The sequence below is a fragment of the Lepidochelys kempii genome, chromosome 5 (assembly GCF_965140285.1).
Source record: "Lepidochelys kempii isolate rLepKem1 chromosome 5, rLepKem1.hap1, whole genome shotgun sequence".
Taxonomy (NCBI): domain Eukaryota; kingdom Metazoa; phylum Chordata; order Testudines; family Cheloniidae; genus Lepidochelys; species Lepidochelys kempii.
Window position 1 is genome coordinate 624,991 of NC_136384.1, and position 8,872 is coordinate 633,862.

Genomic DNA, 8,872 nt, shown 5'->3' on the forward strand with positions numbered 1-8,872 from the left:
GGCTGGCTGAGAGTCCCGTCTGACTGCGGAGTTTGGGGGCAGGACCCTCTGGCTTCCCCAGGACCCTGCCTGGGCAGACTCGCTGTGGGAAGCGCACGGAGGGGCAGAGGAGGCTGAATGCTCCGAGGTCAGACCCAGGAAGGTGGAAGCTGTGTGAGCTGTGTGTCCTGCAGACAGGCTGCTCCCAGAGAGGAGACTTCCCCAGCGTCCTGCCTGGCTTCATGGGGAGCAGTTCCAGAGCATCGCCCAGGGACTCCGTGACAGTCACAACTAGCTCTTTTTCAGGAACTGGCTGACACATTTCTGAGAAAAAACAACGAGGAGTCCTTGTGGCACCTTAGAGACCAACACATCGATTTGGGCATAAGCTTTCGTGGGCTAGAACACACTTCATCAGATGCATGGAGTGGAAAATACAGTAGCAGGTATAAATATATAGCACATGAAAAGATGGGAGTTGCCTTACCAAGTGGGGGGCCAGTGCTAACAAAGCCAATTCAATCAGGGTGGATGTGGCCCGTTCCCAACAGTTGACAAGAAGGTATCAACAGAGGGAAAATTAATTTTGTAATGACCCAGCCACTCCCAGTCTTTATTCAGGCCTAATTTGATGGTGTGTAGTTTGCAAATTAATGCCAGTTCTGCAGTTTCTCTTTGAAGTCTGTTTTTGAAGTTTTTTTTGTTGAAGGATGGTTACTTTTAAATCTGTTATTGAATGGCCAAGGCGATTGAAGTGTCCTCTTACTGGCTTTTATATGTTACCATTCCTGATGTCTGATTTGTGTCTATTTATTCTTTTGCGTAGAGACTGTCCGGTTTGGCCAATGTACATGGCAGAGGGGCTTTGCTGGCACATGATGGCATCTATCACATTGGTAGATGTGCAGGTGAACGAGCCCCTGTTTGCGTGGCTGATGTTGGGTCCTCTGATGGTGTCGCTAGAGTAGATATGGGGACAGAGTTGGCAACAGGGTTTGTTACAGGGATTGGTTCCTGGGTTAGTGTTGCTGTGGTGTGGTGTGTAGTTGCTGGTGAGTATTTGCTTCAGGTTGGGGGGCTGTCTGTAAGCGAGGACTGGCCTGTCTCCCAAAGTCTGTGAGAGTGAGGGATCGTTTTCCAGGATAGGTTGTAGATCGTTGATGATGTGCTGGAGAGATTTTAGCTGGGGGCAGTACGTCATGGCCAGTGGTGTTCTGTTATTTTCCTTTTTGGTCTTGTCCTGTAGTAGGTGATTTCTGGGTACCTGTCTGGCTCTGTCAATCTGTTTCCTCACTTGCATGAGAGGAAAGTGATCAGGAACAGCCAGCATGGATTCACCAAGGGAAGGTCATGCCTGATAATCTAATCGCCTTCTATGATGAGATTACTGGTTCTGTGGATGAAGGGAAAGCAGTGGATGTATTGTTTCTTGACTTTAGCAAAGCTTTTGACACGGTCTCCCACAGTATTCTTGTCAGCAAGTTAAGGAAGTATGGGCTGGATGAATGCACTATAAGGTGAGTAGAAAGCTGGCTAGGTTGTCGGGCTCAACGGGTAGTGATCAATGGCTCCATGTCTAGTTGGCAGCCGGTATCAAGTGGAGTACCCCAAGGGTCGGTCCTGGGGCCAGTTTTGTTCAATATCTTCATTAATGATCTGGAGGATGGTGTGGATTGCACTCTCAGCAAATTTGCAGATGATACTAAACTGGGAGGAGTGGTAGATACGCTGGAGGGGAGGGATAGGATACAGAAGGACCTAGACCAATTGGAGGATTGGGCCAAAAGAAATCTGATGAGGTTCAACAGGGACACGTGCAGAGTCCTGCACTTAGGACGGAAGAATCCCATGCACAGCTACAGACTAGGGACCGAATGGCTCGGCAGCAGTTCTGCGGAAAAGGACCTAGGGGTGACAGTGGACGAGAAGCTGGATATGAGTCAGCAGTGTGCCCTTGTTGCCAAGAAGGCCAATGGCATTTTGGGATGTATAAGTAGGGGCATAGCGAGCAGATCGAGGGACGTGATCGTTCCCCTCTATTCAACATTAGTGAGGCCTCATCTGGAGTACTGTGTCCAGTTTTGGGCCCCACACTTCAAGAAGGATGTGGATAAATTGGAGAGAGTCCAGCGAAGGGCAACAAAAATGATTAGGGGACTGGAACACATGAGTTATGAGGAGAGGCTGAGGGAGCTGGGATTGTTTAGCCTGCAGAAGAGAAGAATGAGGGGGGATTTGATAGCTGCTTTCAACTACCTGAAAGGGGGTTCCAAAGAGGATGGCTCTAGACTGTTCTCAATGGTAGCAGATGACAGAACGAGGAGTAATGGTCTCAAGTTGCAGTGGGGGAGGTTTAGATTGGATATTAGGAAAAACTTTTTCACTAAGAGGGTGGTGAAACACTGGAATGCGTTACCTAGGGAGGTGGTAGAATCTCCTTCCTTAGAGGTTTTTAAGGTCAGGCTTGACAAAGCCCTGGCTGGGATGATTTAACTGGGAATTGGTCCTGCTTTGAGCAGGGGGTTGGACTAGATGACCTACTGGGGTCCCTTCCAACCCTGATATTCTATGATTCTGTGATTCCCCAGGTGGGTATTGTAGTTTTAAGAATGATAGAGATCTTGTAGGTGTTTGTCTCTGTCTGAGGGGTTGGAGCAAATGCAGTTGTAATGTAGAGCTTGGCTGTATACAATGGATCATGTGGTGTGTCCTGGATGGAAGCTGGAGGCAGGTAGGTAAGTATAGCGGTCAGTAGGTTTCCAGTATAGAGTGGTGGTTATGTGACCATCGTTTATTTGCACTGTAGTGTCCAGGATCTCTTGTGTGGACTGGTCCAGGCTGAGGTTGATGGAAATTGTTGAAATCCTAGTGGAATTCCTCAAGGGCCTCCTTCCCATGGGTCCAGATGATGAAGATGTCATCAATATAGCGCAAGCAGAGTAGGGGCATTAGGGGACGAGAGCCGAGGAAGCGTTGTTCTAAGTCAGCCGTAAAAATGTTGGCATACTGTGGGGCCATGTGGGTACCCATAGCAGTGCCGCTGATCTGAAGGTATACATTGTCCCCAAATGTAAAATAGTTATGGGTAAGGACAAAGTCACAAAGTTCAGCCACCAGGTTAGCCGTGACATTATCGGGGATAGTGTTCTTGACGGCTTGTAGTCCATCTTTGTGTGGAATGTTGGTGTAGGGGGCTTCTACGTCCATAGTGGCCAGGATGGTGTTATCAGGAAGATCACCGATGGATTGTAGTTTCCTCAGGAAGTCAGTGGTGTCTCGAAGGTAGCTGGGAGTGCTGGTAGCGTAGGGCCTGAGGAGGGAGTCTACATAGCCAGACAATCCTGCTGTCAGGGTGCCAATGCCTGAGATGATGGGGCGCCCAGGATTTCCAGGTTTATGGATCTTGGGTAGTAGATAGAATATCCCAGGTCGGGGTTCCAGGGGTGTGTCTGTGCGGATTTGATCTTGTGCTTTTTCAGGAAGTTTCTTGAGCAAATGCTGTAGTTTCTTTTGGTAACCCTCAGTGGGATCAGAGGGTAATGGCTTGTAGAAAGTGGTGTTGGAGAGCTGCCGAGCAGCCTCTTGTTCATATTCCGACCTATTCATGATGACGACAGCACCTCCTTTGTCAGCCTTTTTGATTATGATGTCAGAGTTGTTTCTGAGGCTGTGGATGGCATTGCGTTCCGCACGGCTGAGGTTGTGGGGCAAGTGATGCTGCTTTTCCACAATTTCAGCCCGTGCACGTTGGTGGAAGCACTCTATGTAGAAGTCCAGTCTGCTGTTTCGACCTTCAGGAGGAGTCCACCTAGAATCCTTCTTTTTGTAGTGTTGGTAGGGAGACCTCTGTGGGTTAGTATGCTGTTCAGTGGTGTTGGAAATATTCCTTGAGTCAGAGACGTTGAAAGTAAGATTCCAGGTTTCTGCAGAACTGTATCATGTTTATGGGGTCAGTGGAGCAGAAGGAGAGGCCCCGAGATAGGACAGACTCTTCCGCCAGGCTAAGAGTATAGCTGGACAGATTAACAATATTGTTGGGTGAGTTAAGGGAACCACTGTTGTGGCCCCTTGAGGCATGTAGAAGTTAAGACAGTTGAGTGTCCTTTTTCCTCTGTAGATGTAACCCTTCTGCCCGTCAGAGTTGGCAGCAACAAGGGCCGGGTTCAATATCTAGGGGATTCATTCCAATAACACAATGCAAACCGGCTCGAGCCCCCCGCACAATGACCTGGGACAAATCTATACCACCCCCGCTGGGCGCCTCCAAGAGTCAATACTTCCCCTCTCGCAAGCACGGAGTCTGAGTGTGGCAAAAGCCTTTTAATAACAGAGGAACAATGTGGCATTATGTTGGGGAAACACCACCAGCCGGCCGTAACACAACCCATGAGCAAAACCCCACCCCAAGCAAACTGGGGCATGCCCTTTCCCTTTGGTTCTTGAGTCCAGCAACCCCAAAATCACCCAAAGTCCCAAAAGTCCAATGACCCAAAAGTCTCTTTCCCTGGTCAGGGGAGCCCCAGAGTTCGAAAGTTTATCTGCAGAGCTTTACCTCCCAACCTGGGTGGAGATGGGGGGGGGCGGAGAGAGGTAAGGGGGCACCTTATGTGATCTGAAGCTGACCACCCCACAGCTCCATAGGCCTTCGCTCTGCTCTGCCAGCGGCCCCACGAACTGCTCCGCTTGGCTCCGCTCCGCTGCCCATCAGCAGCTCCCGCCGTCCCATGAACGGCTCCACTGGCCTGTCCACGAGGCGCTCCAGCCGTCCGCAAACGGCTCCACCATAGATCTCCAGGCTCCCCCACTGCTTAACACAACGCTCAGTGATTTCAGCTCCTAGTCAGTTCAGCCCTTTGGTGAATTCAGCTTGTAATAGGGGAGCCTCAGTGCTGGTGCACCATTAGCCCAAAGCGAGCTCAGCAGCCTGTGACTAGACTCCTCATAGAATCAAAATTAGCTCTGATATTCCACAGTGGAGAGAGGAGGACGTGCAATTAGCCTGTAAAGCCCTCACCAAGGGGCCCATGCCACCAAGTATTAATACTTGTCCCCAGCCTCTCTCCATTCACAGAGTTTTGGAACCCATGACCCTTGCCTAGCGAGTGCTACTTAGTTGATGGTGAGTCCCTCCATCATAACAAAAGGCCACGTACAGTTCCCAGCACAGTTCCCATCATCAGGGTAATAACAATTTATTCTTCCTGCCCCAATAACAGAGACACTGGGGATCCCACAGCAGCCAAAGTGACCATTTGGGCAGCTATGGCCTCATTCTAGGCGGGGTGGGTGTGCCTATGCAAATGAGATCAGCCCCTGAAGTTCTTTTCCACAACTTGCCACACCTCACCACCAGATGTCAGGGTGGAGCTCATCCTGACACTGCTTACATAGAGAAGTAAAGTGTGTGTTGTAAATGGCTTGTCTAGTTTTTGTAAAGTCCAGCCACGAGGAAGTTTGTGTGGAAGGTTGTTTTTTTATGAGAGCATCCAGTTTTGAGCGCTCATTCTTGATCTTCTCCGGTTGCTGTATAGGATGTTGATCAGGTAATTCCAGAGTTTCTTTGAGAGTGTGTGGCACAATCTCTCACCATAGTCTGATTGCTGAGAAGGACGTTCCCTGAACTCCTCTGTGGGAAAGCTCACGGAGCTAGAATCCTGGCTGCCATGCCCTGCAGTGAATATTGCTGCCTGTTATTAACCCAGCCCTCGTGCACCAGCCCTCGGCAGGCAGCTAGCACCTCCCGCTTTGAATCATAGAATATCAGAGTTGGAAGGGACCTCTGGAGGTCATCTAGTCCAACCCCCTGCTCAAAGCAGGACCAATCCCCAACTAAATCATCCCAGCCAGGGCTTTGTCAAGCCTGACCTTAAAAACTTCTAAGGAAGGAGATTCTACCACCTCCCTAGGCAACGTATTCCAGTGTTTCACCACCCTCCTAGTGAAAAAGTTTTTCCTAATATCCAACCTAAACCTCCCCCACTGCAACTTGAGACCATTACTCCTTGTTCTGTCATCTGCTATCACTGAGAATAGTCTAGATCCATCCTCTTTGGATCCACCTTTCAGGTAGTTAAAAGCAGCTATCAAATCCCCTCTCATTCTTCTCTTCCGCAGACTAAACAATCCCAGTTCCCTCAGCCTCTCCTCATAAGTCATGTGTTCCAGAGAAGATAACGGAGCACTTACACAAGGTCACGCCAGGAGAGGCTGGGAACCCCACTAAGGAACGGGCCCAGTTAACTACTATGTGCTAGCCAGTGCAACCACTTGTCCCCGCTGTTCAGAGCCAGGAATAAGAACCCAGGAATCCTGCTCCCCAGCACTCCTGCTCTATCTTACAAATGCTTGTGTAACCCACTGGCTAAGCACATGCTGTCTCCCCTCGTCACCCGGCTAACCAGCATAGAGAAGAACAGCGAGCTGGCTCCAGCTGTCACAGCTATTGCGGGAGCGGAGGAAGTTCATGCTGTGAATGTGAAGGCCTTGGTGCACGTTTTGGTGGTGGGAAAAATCCATCATCAGATGTTTGAAGGCAGGAAATTCAGATCAACAGCACAGGCCTTATCATTAGATAAATAACCTCCGGCAGTCCTGAGGGCCCTGGAGTACTCGCTGGAACATTGCCGAACACTGCGTGCAGGAGGGAGTTTGCAGGCTGTGTTAATATTCAGTTTACTGCCTCATTTTGGTGTTTGCATTTGATTTAAAAGAAGTGGCCCCTTTAAGAACAGGGTGGGAGCTCACGTCAGAGGAGGAGCAGAGAAAAGCATTTGGGTTCCCAGCTGGCAAGTACTGCCTCAGTTACGGGTAGCGCTCAGCTCTTGTGTAACCTGGGGATTTTGAAAACTGTTGTTCCAGCCCCAGGCCAGGCCCTTTGGATACTGAATTTACCAGAACCAGCTGCACTGGGGAAAGGCCCCATTGGAGGGAACCGATGTCCTTTCCAGCCAGTGCGGCAAACAGTTCGGTGCCATGTGCTGTGGGTGACCCAGCGGCCAGAGACCAGGGAACTCGAGGAGTGAACTCTCCTCCACAGGAGTCTGGGCAGCTTCATCTGGCAGGATTTTCCCATCCTTTCATTGCCTGCCTGGCAGTGCCACCGAGGACAGCCCTGCTTTGCATGGCATTGGGCAGAGGGGTCTGGGCTGGAGGTAGCTGGCTCTGGCGAGCCCTCGTTAACAGAGAGAGGAGTCCCCCTTCCTCCAGTGGCAAATGGTGGATGGCCCTTCTCTGTGGCCGGTGGGATTTCAGACCCTGGCGTCTCTGCCCTGTGGCCTGTAGCATTGCCCCTCCCTAGTCAAGCCAGCAGCCGTCCCCTGGGGCAGGCGAGCCAGCGCGGATGCCCCGCCTGGGACATGGTTAAATTCCTGCGCGGGGAGCGACACTCTACTCGCCCATCACTATGGAGCTGCAAGCAGCACGTCCCTAGTGAGATGTGGGGGGACATTCAGCTCTGCCCCCAGGCGGCCTCTGAAATCTCCTAGGGCTGGAAACCCCATTGTCCCAGGACAGGAGCGCTTGTCCCCCTCAAGGAACCAGGGAACGAGACTGGACAGGTGCTAGAGAGCACCTGTCACCACCTCCCAGGTGTCCCTGTCACGGACTTCAGCCTCATCTCGTCCTGGGAGGGGGAGCCCAGACTACAGGCGCCCAGGGGCCACAGACCCGGCAGGAGGACGAGGTGTCTCTCGCTAGGAGCCGTCTGGCTGTGCCCATGGCTGTCAGTGAGGCCAAGGCCACCGTGCTGCGGCGAAGGGAGCGGGGCTGCTTCTCCAGGACAAACGCCACAGGAACCGAGTCAAGTGACACCAAACCTTCGCCCCCTTGGCCCTGCAGTGGAAAGGGTGTTTCTTAGGCCCCTCCAGCTGCAGGCAGAGAGAGACGGGCGCTGTCCAGACCCCCTCCCAGGTTGGAGCCCATTGGGCTGGGCTGTTACTGCTCAGGGCACGTGGGTCCTGGTTCCCTGCACAGATCGCCCCTGCCCGCCCGAACATTTCATCTTCCTGCACTGCCAGCCACACAGGACTCAAGTCAGCCCTGGGTTTGATTAATGGCTAGTCCCAGCCCTCCCAATTAGTGCCCCGAAGCCAGTCCTAGGGCGGGACAAGCTCCCCCTGGCAGGCCCTGAGAGGCAGCGTGGACAGATCGCTCCTTTCCAGCCGCCTTTGCCAACACTCCAGCCACCTTTCCGCATTCCCGACTGTCATCAGGGTATCGGGAGGGGGGGGGGGGTGGACCCGTGGTGGTGGCAAGAGCCCAAAGCAAAAAGCTCTTCCCCCCACCAGCGCTTCTTCCATTGTCGCTGCGGAGGGGCAATCACAAAATGGGGAAGAGATGGCCAGCCCTCTGTGGAGATAGAGGTGGTTAGGGACTATTTAGAAAAGCTGGACGTGCACAAGTCCATGGGGCTGGACGAGTTGCATCCGAGAGTGCTGAAGGAATTGGCGGCTGTGATTGCAGAGCCATTGGCCATTATCTTTGAAAACTCGTGGCGAACGGGGGAAGTCCCGGATGACTGGAAAAAGGCTAATGTAGTGCCCATCTTTAAAAAAGGGAAGAAGGAGGATCCTGGGAACTACAGGCCAGTCAGCCTCACCTCAGTCCCTGGAAAAATCATGGAGCAGGTCCTCAAAGAATCAATCCTGAAGCACTTGCATGAGAGGAAAGTGATCAGGAACAGCCAGCATGGATTCACCAAGGGAAGGTCATGCCTGACTAATCTAATCACCTTCTATGATGAGATTACTGGTTCTGTGGATGAAGGGAAAGCAGTGGATGTATTGTTTCTTGACTTTAGCAAAGCTTTTGACACGGTCTCCCACAGTATTCTTGTCACCAAGTTAAGGAAGTATGGATGAATGCACTACAAGGTGGGTAGAAAGCTGGCTAGATT